We start from the raw sequence: 14,224 nt of genomic DNA on the forward strand, positions 1-14,224 counted from the left end.
TGCATCCCTGCCCAGGGGCGCAGCGGCGCGGGCACGGGGCCCCTGCCAGCGCTCAGTAGCACCAGGTAATGCGACCGCAGCCTCCCACAGGGCCTCGGTTCGGGTGGATCGTGGGTGGGCTGGCGGGGAGACGGGACGGTCGCTACCTTGGGCTCTTGTTCCTGGATCCTTTGGCTGTCGTGGCTCCGGTCCCCAGTTGCAGCGGGGGCCCGCAGCTTGCTCCTGGCGCCTGACCTTGGGCAAGCGCCCTCAGCTTGCAAGCCTTACTTTCCTTCTTTGAGACCCTCGGGGATCTCATCCGCCCCAAGGGGGCGTTGTGACCAAGGAAAGCAGCCTGAGCCCGCGTCAGTGCAAAGGATGTGAGGTCCGCTTTAGGTTCCCTGCGCCCGCTAAGGTAGGTGTGGAAAGTCCACTTTAGCCGAAACAGCCCGTTTCCCGGGTCTGTGTGCTGGCGTTTTCTTCGGGAGATGTATCTGTCGGAGCACGGAAGGACTGTGTTTAAGGAATGAATGTCAGTAGAGGGCCTGGGCCGGTGGGAGGAGGACTTCTAGGTTTTCAAAAGGACTGGCCTTTCCCATCTTGAGCTGATGCTCTATACCCAGGAGCGAGAACCAAGCACACTGGGCTGGCTGCAAGTCCTCCGGGGACGTGGGGACAGAGATTCTGCGAGATGAGTGGGGCAAGTGGGCTCAACTCTGAGTCTCACTTTGGTCTCTTGGTAGCACTGTGACCTTGAACCTGTGAGCCTGTTTCCTCTACAGTGGAAAGGCTAGAGTTAAGGCTCCCTTTGAGGCAGGTTGTGATGATCAAGGGGTGGGGTAGAAAGGTGCCTTTGAGCTCTGGTGTCCCCTAGTGGCAGGTGTCATACCCTAGCATAGGTGGCCCAAGACTGACCTGTGGTTGTTTCCCCGGGAACTCGTGTGTATATGTCGGGTTCCCTTAGTCCCCCTTGCCAGAAATGGACAAAGGGATGAGCATAAAGTGGGGACTGGGGAACTGGAATCCAGCTCCCCACCCTGGATGCACATCCTCGGGCTGATGTTTCTCTAAGACACAACATCTCTCAGATGACCGCTTCTGTCAAGCCTCCGTTTTCTTATTTATAAAAGGAAGTTATTAATTCCTGCCTATTAATGACTTCCCTGTCTCTAGAGGTTAACCAAGGTAGTTGAATAAATTACATTTATTGGTATCTCTTGTCTTGGGATATAAGGAGAACTGGAAATAATTTTTAAAATCACCTTTCTTGAGCACCTGCTTGGTGCAGGCCTGGCACCAGATTCATTATGTATGCAGTGGTGGCTACACAATGATTCTGAGGAGCTAGTGCTATTAAACCGCTACTTACAGATAAGGAAACCCAGGCTTGCCCAAGTAAGTGACCTCCAAATGGTTTCCACCGGTAGGGAATGCCTGCTGTGGGATTAGCCTGCTTGATCCTGGGGTGCGTCTGCTGGTACCATACTGACTCCAAAATATGACAATGGAAAATGCATAAAACAGTGTCTGGCACCTGCCTGATCAATGTTGTTTCTGTTCCGTGTGTAATAGAAGAACCACTACATAATCACTGGAGAAGATGAACCCAAAGGTTGGCAATGGGACGTGGGTACCTTTGGCAAGCAATTTTTTAGGGGGCTCGAGGAATAGACTCAGGAAGCTGAGAGCAGGCTGAGTCACCCCAGCCCAGCCAGCCAGCTTCCTCTGTCATCTTGTTCCAGTTAAGATTTCTATTAGTCCCAGCTTTGACTGATTCTCCTGGTTTCACTGGCAAGAACTTTCCCCCTCTGTCCTAAGCTGATGACTAATTGAACGGACCCTCCCAGCCAACTTATCTATGGGGAAAAAAAGGCCAGCTGTGGTCCTCTTCACCAATATCCCAAGAAGGAAAAGCAGGATTAAGGTCCATTTCCAAGAATTTAGCTCATCTTTGGGAAAGAAATCCCGGCTAATGGAGAAGAGGGCTTTTCGGCAGGTCAGAGAGGTTCTTTCGCCAAAAATGTTTTAAAGGAAGAGTACATCCAAATGAAATGACAGGAATATAAACAAAGGTGCTCTCACTTGCCAAGATATTCATCAACAGGCAGTGCCTAAATGTCCAACAATAGGCACAGGCATGTGGCTATAGGAAAAGGAAGGCCTTTTTTTTTTTTTTTTTTTTGTACTGGGGATCAAACTCAGGACCTTGAGCTTGTGAGGCAGGCAGTGGCTCCACTGAGCTAAATCCCCAGCACTAGGAAGGCTTTTGAAGAAAGCAAACATACATTCGCATACATATGGCATGGTCCCAAATTTGTGGCAAGAGCTTAGAAGAAAAAGACAGGACAGAAATAGGCCAAAGAAGGTTAAGAACATTTGCCTGTAGATGTTAGGATTATGGGAGACATGTTCGATGGGCTTTGCAGATGTGATGGAATTAGCATGTGCTTTAATAATCAGCAAGCATAGTCCTATCTGGCTCCTAGAGCTGTGCTCTTGCTGACAGAGGGGGCCCAAGCACTGTGTGGTTCTGTGAAATGGGTAACCAGTCTGTAAGGCTGCCAGGTCCACCAAAAAGACTAAACTGTCTCTAAAACTAGTGCTTGCCAGATTGAATTTTTTACCATTTTCTAGTCTACTGTCTCATCCCCTCCAATTCTGATTCATCCTTTATCTCATTGTCAGTTTGATAATACAGATCTGAGACTGTTTCTCCCCTTCCAAAACTATTCTAAGACCCTGCATTCCCAAATGAGCCAAGTTCAGAGTCCTTAGATAGACTTGGACATGCATGGCTCATCCTCTCTAGTTTCTGCCCCTCCTCCCTGCCCCACCCTGCCCACCATCCATGGCTCCATCTACAAATATCTCACCCTGCTGGCTGGATTAGCAAGGGCCTTCCCACCTCTCAGGCTTCACACTTGCAGATTCTCTCAGCTGCAATGCCCTCTTTAGCTTGTCAGTCTTCTTCCTGTGCATCCTCCAAGCTTCCATTGAAACCAGCTCTTCTGGAAACTCAAAGCTTATAGATATGCTCCTCCTCTGGACTCCCTAAAGATGGAGGCAATAGAACCTATCACCCTCTTCCTCACCAGCACCCAGACAGAGCTGGCACATGCGGGCTTGTCAAATAATAAAGATATCTCTGTGTTGAGGCCTAGTGGGCCCTTTAGAAAAAAGAAGGGATGCTTAATTATTGAAACCAACAATATCTGACATTTGTTGCTCTCCTATGCACTCAACAATAATCCTGTGCAGTAGGAATTACCTGTGTCCTTTTTCTAGAAAGGAGACCAAGAATCAGGAACATTTAGCCACTTGCTCGAGGTCATGCAGGGTTCAAACCTTGACTCTAAATCTAGATCCCGTGCTCCAAACCAGTCAGGGAGGGTGGGCAGATTCAGTTGAGCCAAAGTTTAGGCCACTGTCACAGAAGCCTTGTGCAAAGCAATGTGCCCCTGCTCTGTGTCCTGCTGAAGTGACTCCATGGTGACCTTGAAATGTTAGGTTGTGTGCTGGATGCAGGGGCTCCAGTGTACAGGACAGTCACAGATGGTGGGCCAGTGTCTCACAGAAAGAGGCCAGTGATGCTGCTGAACACTGCGCTGTCCACTCCACAGCCCCTTCCCACAGCAGCACAGAATGATCCTGTCCAAAATGTCATCAGTGCTGAGGTTTAGAAACCCTGGGTTAGAAGAGAAGGGCTTTAGCACACCAACAGCATCCACATACGTGCCCTAAGTGCCTCCTACATATGGGGACTTTGAGCCTGTAGTTGCTCTGTTGGCCAACTGGCCTCTTCCTTCTACTCTGTCCCCACCAGCAGCCAGGGTGGTCTTTAAAAAAACACCATAAAATTTACCAACTTAAACCATAAAAGTCAATGGTTTCTAGGATTTTTTTCGAAGTTGTTTAATTATCACTACTATATAATATTAGGGCATTTTCATGACCCCAGAAAGAAATCTGTATACATTAATAGTCACTCCCAACCAGTCTCCACCTCCACCCACTCATTAACCTACTTTCTCTCTTTATATATTTTCCTACTCTAGACATTTCATATAAATACAATTACGTGGTATATGGCTTTGTTATTGTCTTCTTACACTTAGCATAAAGTTTTCAAGACCCATCCATGTTGTATCATGTATCAATATAGCATGCCTTTTTATGGCTAAATAATATTCCATTACATGAGGAATTCAGCACCATATTTTATTCACCCACTCAAGAGTTAGTGAGCCTTTAAGTTGTTTCCATTTTTTGGCTATTATGGGTAATGTTGCTGTGGACACCTGTGTACAGGCCTCTCTGGAGGATACATACTTTTAGTTCTCTTGGTTCTATACCTAGGAACAGAACTATGAGGTCATATGATAATGCCATGTGTAATCTTTGGAGAAACTGCCAGACTGTGCTCCGAAGACATTGCACTGTTCCTACCAGAATGCACAGGGCTTCTGGTTTCTCTGCGTTGCCTTTCGGATCATAGCCATCCTGGTGGGTGTGAAGTGGTACTGCCGTGGTTCAGATTTGCATTTTCCTGAGGACTAAAGAGTTTGGAATCATTGGGTGTACGTGCTGTCTGGTGTATTCACTGGAGAATAGTCTGCTTGGATCAGAGTCATCTGTGTTGTATCATTTGCTTTCGTAGACTCAGGCCCCACCCTATCGGGCACTGCACATGACCTTGGCTGCATCTCCCCTCAGTCATTCTGGCTCATTCCCTCTCCGTTCCTTCGAACTTGCTGCTTCCTGTGCCTGACAGCTTGTGCATAGCTGTTCCAGGGCCAGCCTCAGAGCAGCCTTCTCTGGCCTCCCAACCTCAAGAGCCTCCTTTCAGACTCTACAGCACATCTCAGTTTCCCATGATCACTTCCTCCTCCCTGATAGGATCTCGCAAACCTGAGCTCCAGATATGACTACTGCTTTCTTCCACTGTATGAACCTATGCAAACCATTTCCTCTCTCTGGGCTTTTACCATTCCCTCTGAAAACCACAGAGGGCCATGGCTGGCCCATCTCAAAGGGCCTTTCCAGCTCTGCCTTTGTTCCGTGCTATGTCACAGTAAGAGAAGGGTGGTTAGCACTAAGTTGGCCACGGATGGAGCAACAGTGTGGCCAATTGTCTGCGGCACCAGGGAACAGTCTCCAGGAGCTTGTGGCAGCTCTGGCCTGGCCCCAGCCTCTAGGAACAGCAGAGAAGTCTATAAACACCTCTAGCTCCCATAAGGACTGGATGCCTTGGTCACTTTTCACTCCACAATTGCCCACTTGTCCTAGTAGAATAATCTCTTAACCTCCAAATTCTCTCTGAACATCAGAGTTATTTATTCCCTCTTTCAGTCATGCAACAAACACTTGCCAAGGCCTTCCTTGTGTCTAGTCCTGAGCAGTGTGCTAAAAACACAGAGATGGGTGAAACTGACACCTGCCAAAGGATTTGGTACAGTGGGAAGGAAGACGTAACCAACTGGAGATGCTGTGTGGGGTAGTGTGGCCTTTCAGCCATATACAGACCTCAAAGATTTGAGTCCCCACTGTCCTGGGTACTGGGTACTCAAGATTCGCAGAATGGGTGTGGAGGTGACTGGAAATGCCACCAGTAGACAAAGAGTATTTGGGTAGAGCAGGTAGAAAGAGCATGTGCAGAGACATGGGGCTGCAAAACCTCCAGGTGTGCCTGGAGCATCCCGAACAAGGAGGAACCCGGCGGTGGGAGGAGGTAATAGAGAAGTCCACAGGGCAAAGATAAGGAAAACCCCTCACTGCCAAACTGATGTTTGGACTTTGTTCAGTAGGCGGCCGGAACAACACAATTTGATTTTAAGCACTGAATCGAAGTGATCAGGGTTTGCATTTCCTTAAAAGGCCTTTCTCTAAACAGCATAGAGGAGGGTGAGGCAGAGCAGATGGCCTGAGGCCAGGAACCTGGTCAGGGTGCCCTTGATCACCTCCAGCAGGGATGAAGGCAGGAACATTGCAGCTTTGGAAGCAAGGCAGTCAATTCAAGAGCTTCTCAGGATGTTCAATCACCTGAAGTGGGTGTGGGTTGAAGGAAAGGATGGGATCTAAGTACAGAAAGACAGGAGTAACATATCAGCCTTCTGGGGTTTCTGCTGTCACAGCGGAGGGACAGGTTTTGTGGGAGCTCACATCTGAGTGTGGTGTTTTCCAGGTGGCTGGAACCAAGGGTTAGAGGCAATGGGAGAATACAGGAGAGGAGAGGAAAGGTCTCAGGAATCTATGTAAAGAAACAGTGGGGGCGGGCCAGGGATTTAGCTTAGTGGTTCTACCACCTGCCTCACAAGCACAAGGTCCTGAGTTTGATCCCCAGTACATAAAAGAAAAGAAAAGAAAAAAAAAGAAAAGAAAAGAAAAGAAAAGAAAAGAAAAGAAAAGAAAAGAAAAGAAAAGAAAAGAAAAGAAAAGAAAAGAAACAGGGGGACAAATATGGAGAGTTAAGCCAGAACGAGACTCTGAGTACCTAGAGGACAGAGGATGTGATGGAAAAGAGGGGAGGGAATACTAAATCTGAGAGGGTGGAAGAGGAATCCAGCCAGTTAGAGCACAGAGCAGGAGAAAAGAAAAGAAAAGAAAAGAAAAGAAAAGAAAAGAAAAGAAAAGAAAAGAAAAGAAACAGGGGGACAAATATGGAGAGTTAAGCCAGAACGAGACTCTGAGTACCTAGAGGACAGAGGATGTGATGGAAAAGAGGGGAGGGAATACTAAATCTGAGAGGGTGGAAGAGGAATCCAGCCAGTTAGAGCACAGAGCAGGTGTCCCAGTGGCGAGGCAACTATCTGTCACTTCCACATGCAGAGCTCAGTACCCAGGAGAAAGCCACTGAGGGTGAGGAGCTCTCCAGGGCCAGAGGTGGGAGTGTGTCAGCCTGATTTTCAAACAGGAGGAGTTTCCTCTAAGAAATTAGTCACTGAGTTTAATGCCAATCTGAAACAAAATTCTCAATGGGAGGAGAAGGCAGTGCTGCGAGCCCACCTACCTCCACAGGAACACACTGAGATCAGAGGACAGACTGGCAGCCGGCAGAGGACTCTTGCAGAGCCCATAAGATGTGCAGATATTTCATAGAAAAGTTAGGACATTTTATTTTAAAGCCACACAGTTTCAGTTTACTTTCAGATTTCTACCTCCTCTTGAAGAATGTGGCAATTTGGTGGCTCTGGGGCCATGGTGGCCATGGCAGTGGGGCAGACCTACTCTGGCTGTGGCACCACACCCACACATGGCCCTCACACAGCCTGCCTCATCTTCCCTGCCTGCCCAGGCTCCCTGATGCTGGGGCTCCAGACTCAGCACCCCCTTTCCCACCCTGGTACCTGACCTATGGAAGGAAGGAGGACTCTGAGCTCATTTTGGCTCTGTGTGACCCCTGCCGTCCATGGCCCTTTCAGTCACAACACACTCTGGAAAGTCCAGTCTGCCCACAGTGGAGGTGCCAGTTGATAGGATTCACCCCTGAGCCCAGAACAGTTCCTTTTTTGAAGTGGCACCTTTCACACCCAGAGCTCATTTGTGAAAATGCTGTCTTCTTCTAAGGCTTTGCTAGATGGTTGTTTTTTGCTTTTTGCTTTTTGAATAGATAAGACCTTCATGTAGTTCAAAAGTACAGCATACAAAAGGACACACAGAAAGGCCTCACTCTCTGCTATCCCATCTGCCCAGTCCTCACCCTCCAACAAAATGGATGTCACTTTTAGTAGTTCATTGTGGTGTATCCTCCCAGATTTTATTTATGAAAATAAATGACAGTCATTTTCCCTTGCCCATGGGAGAGACATGCCAAAACCCCCAGGGGATGCCTGAAACCAGCAACAGAAAAGAACTTTATATATAGTGTATTTTTTCTATTCATATATACCTATGATAAATTTTTATTTATAAGATAGGCACAAAAAGAAATTGACAACTATTAGTGAGAAAATAGAATGATTATTAAAATATACTATATGAAAATTGGCAGCATTACTACAGTTGTATTATAAGGACATAATTAAATAAGGGTCACTTAAATACAAGCCCTGTGATACTAAGACAGCTGATCTGATAATCAAGATGGATACTGAGTAACTGATGGGTGGATTGTATATACAGTGGGGATACAGTGGTCAAAGAGATGTTTCATATCCTGGGCATAACAGATGAGATTTCATCATGCCACTCAGATGGCTTAAGAACTGGTTAATTTCTGGAATTTTTATTTAATATTTTAAACTGTGGTTGGCCACAGGGGAAGCAACACTACAAATAAAGGTACTACTATGTTTTATTCATATTCATATTATATATGCATTCTTATTTTCCCCCAAAGGGGTACATATTATATAGACTATTCTACACCTTACATGTTGTTTTTTAGTCACTGTAGAATTAACTCACAAGGTAGAAAAATGTGAATAAAGAAATGTGCAAAGGAGAAAATAAGTGATATCAGCTTGCAAAGAAAACCATTACTACCATCCAGTCTTTCTAGGCATAAATTTTAGTTGTTGTTTTCCTGCTGCATGTTAATGAGGTAGGAGTTCATAGTTACAATCATTCTCTCTATATAATTTGAAGTCTACTATTTTTTAACTGAGTGTAAGATTTCTCATTATTTTACAGTTTCCAAAATGTGATGGTAACAGCTATCGTATTTTTATTAGGAAATAATTTACTCAGCCATGTTTCTACTTATGAACATGCAAAGCTTATGTGAGACCCTCGAGTTCTGTGGAGAACACAGGTGACCCTGCAGTGTTTTTCATACTTGTAGTTGGGTTGAGTGAAGGCACACAGAAAGGGAGGCCAGAAGCAGAAAAGCCATGGTTTGGTTCCCTAAGGCAGACACCAGGTAGACCAGGCAGGATGTAAGGATAGAGAAGTTGCTGAGAACATTGCTGAGAGAGGGACATGGATGAGGTCAGAGAGGAAATGGTGGAGCAGGACCACATGGTGGCAATCTGGAGAAAGGGAGGTGCCACACTGGGACCGAGCATTATGCCAAGCACTTGTGCACCACCAAGTGTGAATCAGTAGTTAATGCCAAGACTTGGCACACGCTGCCCCACTGACTCCCCACAGTAGTCAGGTAACGCCACATGGAGACGACTGTGGCTTCCATTTCTCCAGTTGAGGGGACTAAGGCAGAGAGACCCCTGAGCCACTGCTCAGGTCAGAGAGCAGGAGGAGACTAGAACGCAACCCTGGTAGTTGGCTCTTGAAGGTACTGGCTCTTAACTTCTTCGAAGCCTCTCAACACTCATGAGGTTGGGGTTACCATCCCCTTTTGGGAGAAAGCAAAATGAGGGCTGGAAGCAAAGTGACACACTCCAAAATTCCCCCAACCAGTTAGTAGCAGAGAAGAGAGTAGAACCCTCTGAGGTGCTGGGAAGGACCTGGAGGCTAGATGAGGGTGGGTGAGGGGCTGCAGGTAGAGTGCCATTCTGAGGGCAGACACAGTTCAAATTCTGTGCCTGCTGAAGCAGAGTGGAGGTGAGAGGCAACCAGAGCAGTTTAGGGAGGAGGTGGAAAGGTCATAGGCAAAGTTGTACAAATCCACAAAGGACAGTGGGAGACACAGAGGGTCAGAGCAGAATAGACAGGGAGGGCAGGGCTCACCCCAAGGTGAATCATGGGACCCAGTGAGCACTGCTCATGCTGAGTAGCTCAAGCAAACTTTTTCAAGGCAGGCCCTGCTTTGTCCCATAGTCCCAAGGGTGCACAGCAGTAGAGAAAGAGTATGATGGGCCCTTGTGTTCCCTTTCTTCACACCAAATGGTGTTTCTCCATTTGCTACTTATCTTCTATCCATTCCCCACTGCCATGTGCATTTTCATTCCCTTGACTGTTTTAAAGTTAATCCATGATATTAGGGGCCGAAAGTGTAGCTCAGTGGTAGAGTGCCTCCCATCACATGCAAGGCTCTGGGTTAGATCCCTAGCACAGAAGGAAAAAAAAAAAAAGATGTGATAACTGAGCAGTTTACTAATAAGGATTTCAATGTGTTTCTAAATGATAAGTGCCTGACTACCTTTCCATTTCTACAGTTGACAGAATTACAGAAGGAAATCCAGTTTCTTAATCTAATTAATCCCAATCCATAGTCAAGTTTCACTGATTGTCTCAGATGCCTTTATACTATGGCTGTGCTCAAACCAGTGTGCAAACCAGGTCATGTGTCCCATTTAAATGTGATGTCCCTGAAAGGACCCTTTAACAATTTCAGAAAGCATTAGGGCTCTGCTAGAGGGACACTGTCTTTTCTAGTCATGGCCTAAGCAGAATCTTACAGACCAGATGCTTCTGCAATTTGATGGGGATTTTTCTAAGCAACCTGAATGCTAACTCAGGAGCTGCCCCCTCGAGGTAGCAAATTCTGATGCCACGGAGGCCAGGCAGGTATCATCCCCATGCTGTGTCACTGCCTGGGGGATCTGTGCCTGACGAGAGGGTCTCCTAACCCAGGCCCCAACCTAAAAGTAGCAGATTTAAATGTGAGCTAGGCCTGTTTTTCATAAGTATAGATATCCCTCTCCTTATGATAGTGTTCTGTCCCATTAGACCCATCAGAAGTCAAAAATACTGTAAGTCAAAAATGCATTTAATTCAGCTAACCTACCACATATCATAGCATAGCCCAGCCTGCTGCAAACATGCTCACAACACTCATATTAGCCTACAGCGGGGCAAAATCATCTAATACAAAACCTATTTTGTAATTAAGTGTTGGGTATCTAAGATGTTTTACTGAATACCCTCTGAATAAGGAACAGAATGGTTGTATGGACATAGGTTCTGTACCACTGTAAAATTAAAAACCCTAAGTTGAACAGTCATTTTTAGGGACCATGTCTAACTAAACACCTAGGTCTTTCAGTGAGATCTGATTATTAAATGTTGTTTCTCTTGTAAAAGTTCATTAGCATTGTTTAAACTGAACAACACTCTTCAGTAGGCTGAATTCAGTGGCTACTGGTTTCATCATAGCATCCAAATTTTTGAAAGCCAGGGGAGATGAAAGTTGCTAGAAGGGAATGACCTCCCTGTCTTGAAGATAATCAAGGAGAGGCAGCCTGGTCATCCACTGGAATTCTGGACAGGGATCCCTACATACTTACTGACAGCTGGGCTATTTCCTGTCCTCAGTCCTATTAGCAGATGACTCAGAGCTCCCACAATCCAACTCCCACCCACCCCCACCCACACACACTTTCCTATCGGACCAGCACTGTGCCTGAGATCACTGAAAAAGTTTGGCTGAAAAATGCAAACCTCTGCCTGGAGCACAATCCCCAAGACACTTGAGCCCCCAGGCCCTGTTGAGCGTCTACACAACTCAGATTGTAGCTCAGTTCCTGCCCTGTCACTGGCTAAAGACCTGCAACACCAGGATGGCAAAACTCCCTTCCAGGTGAATAGCCATCGGCCAGGCCCATGACTTGTTTAGTAAGCCTGTTCAGGCCGCATGTGCATATGATAGTGGGCAAATGGACCTGCACCTGTGGGACTTACAGTGACACCCACAGAAAAGCAAATAACGGCATCTGTGGTATTAGTGACAGGAGTTATAAGTGCCAAGCACAGGATGACCAGAATGTGTAAGGAGGTTCTGACCTCTGCTGAAAGGGCCAGGTCATGATGGGGTGATGCTTTTGGAAACTAAAGGGCTGGTGTGGCCAGCAGTCTCTGGGAAGGGGACAGGGAAATCTGGGGTTCTTTCCAGAAAGGTTTCCAGACATCTCCAGGCAGTATAGCAGCTTTCTCAGAAAGCAGAGAGAGGTTAAGAGAGAGAGTCTTGCAAAGGTTTACTCTGCTTGAAACCCCAGGACCTCCTGTTCTTCACAGTCTGCTCTGTCTACTCTGCTCACACAGCCTGGTAGCACTCTGTCTCCACAGTCAGACTCCAGTGTGTAAGTGCCCTGCTGCCTCCCACTCAGCTATTACCTGCCGCTTCATCGTCACCTCCACCACCTCCAGCAGCCACAGCCACGGACAGGTGAACTTGAGTGCCCACTAACACCATCTCTTCTTCCTCCCCAACCTCCCTACATCACCGTCCTTTAACAAGCACAGCCATTTATCTGCCTTCTGACCCCAGATCAGACCCCCTTGCTGTGCAGAGATGTCCAGGCCTCACCTTGGCTGCACTCTAGCATTCCAGCTGTTACTGTGGCCACTCAGATCTCTCCCCGTCTGACAACCTTGGGCACCTTGGCTCACGGGAAGGTGGGGCTTCAGATGAGTGCTTCTAAGAGAAGGCTGCAGGTGCCCATAGGAAACAGTGCCCTTTACTGGTGGCTAAAATGCTTCTGACACCACCCAGCTGACTTTCACATTTCATTTTCTCAGCACTGCACAGCTGGTATTATGCCCATTTACAGATGGTCAAACAACCTCCCCGACCTTCAGTGTCTTGTCCAGCAACAGAGTAAAGCAGCTGCTAAGACCACATGCGTACCCTGGCTGGGCTGGCTCCTCTCCATGGCACAGTGGGGGGTCCCAAGTTGGATTTGGGTGGTTTAGTGACACAGGCATCAACAAGCACCCCTAACTTTGTGACAAGACTCCCTTCCTCTTCTCCTTCAAGCTTCCTTTTATGGCAAAAAGAACATAGCAGCCAAGGGCTAACCCATCCTTGGTGTCCCTGTGAGGCAGGCCAGTCTCCCTGTCTCAGAAAGACAGGCTAGACTGAGACAGGAGTGGGCCACTACAGAGACTTTAAAGACACTGGTTGTGCTTCGACTGCATTTATTTTTAGGGTGACCTAGTTGAGGGGAAGTGATCCTGGTGATTACTGTAATGATCCAATGATCCCTTTGCAATACACTCAACCACTACAAGGAAAAAAATATTAAATGAAAACAAAATAGAGGTGGTATGATAAGAATTTGGCAAGGATCATGGAGGTAGGATAGAAACAATGAGGTCGGAAAGATCCAGGGGGAGCGGGGCCAGTTAAGATAGCAGAAACTTGAAGTTAAGAAGCTGGGCTCTTTAACGAGCTATGTGACTTCTGCTGAGCTACCCGGCCTCTCTGTCCCACATTTGCAAAGTGGAATAACACCGACTGCCCTGACTGCTGCCCAGAGTTCTCCCGCAGGACTTGAATTAAGGTGATAGACATATGGAGGGGCCAGGGAAAGTGTGGGAGGGCAGAGAGGGTTATATAAGATAACAAGTCTGTGTAAATATTCCTGGCGATCGAGCATTAGCTGTTTGCTGTTAGCTGTTTGCTGCTGATATCTTTAAGGTGACCCAAAAGCTGCTGGGCCTGGCTGGAAAGGCAAAACTTTCAAAAGGGCTGGGGATTTAGCTCAGTGGTTCTGCCGCCTGCCTTTCAAGCTCAAGGATCCTAGTTCGATCCCTGGCACCAAAAAACAAAAACTTTCAAGGAGTGAGGTTGGGGGAAAGGAAGGAAAGTCACTGCTGGTGGGGGTGGCTCTGGTGCCCAGCTGTGTGGCAGGGGTGGTGGGAAAGCGATGGTGCTAACGATTGGGGTTGTGATGAGGACCATGGCAGTGGTGCTGAGTCCCCAGGCAGACATCAGGGCTGTTAAGACTGCAGATATGAAAACCTGATGGACCTGGAGCTCTGTAGCACTGCCTGGAGAAAGGGACATGAACTTGTTCTCCAGGCCTCAGAGCTCTTCGGGGCTCACATGTGCACATACACACACACACACACACACACACACACACACACACACACACACACTGGCATAAAGAAGCAGATCTAAAATACAAATAGAAAACCACAAAATTGCAAGTAAAAAGTGTCTAATTGAACATTCACAATATAACACTATGCCAGCTTGTCAATGGCAGCTTGTTATATAAAATAGTCTCATGCAAATTACACTTTCTATGGAATGTGTATAAATTGAAGTGCATTTATTTTGCAGGGGGATATGGCTTCCAAAAGAGCTCATAGGGACCTATCATGCCTTTAAATGACTGTGACTGATTGGCAAGTCCTTTGTAAGGATAAGTTCCCTAGGGCCCGGGATTTAGCTCAGCGGTTTGGTGGCCTGCCTTGCAAGCACAAGGACCTGAGTTCAATCCCTGGTACCAAAAAAAAAAAAGAATAAGTTCCCTATCTATGAAAGTTTACAAGGAGAGCAGGGTGAATGTCTCTCTGAGATGCTGCAGAAGAGATTCCTGAACATTGGGGAACCACTGAGTTTTGTTTCTACTCAGAGCTCTCCTACTTTATTATGGGGAGGAGCATGATTCCTTTCCTC

General features: G+C 47.0%; 1 protein-coding gene across 9 annotated transcripts in view; it reads left to right on the forward strand.

Annotated features, from left to right (window-relative positions):
- Hrh2 (histamine receptor H2) overlaps positions 1-14,224 on the forward strand; it is a 46,804-nt gene continuing 32,580 nt past the window's right edge. For 8 of the 9 annotated variants that reach the window (XR_004516417.1, XM_033761639.1, XM_010622140.1 and 5 more), the window contains exon 1: positions 1-65. The gene's annotated coding sequence lies outside the window, so the exon portion shown is untranslated. Of the gene's footprint in view, positions 66-166; positions 395-14,224 lie in introns of those variants that run through there. The other variant, XM_010622142.2, reaches the window with a different exon arrangement.

Source organism: Fukomys damarensis, unplaced genomic scaffold, assembly GCF_012274545.1.
Source record: "Fukomys damarensis isolate Sample0158 unplaced genomic scaffold, DMR_v1.0_HiC HiC_scaffold_9, whole genome shotgun sequence".
NCBI lineage: Eukaryota > Metazoa > Chordata > Mammalia > Rodentia > Bathyergidae > Fukomys > Fukomys damarensis.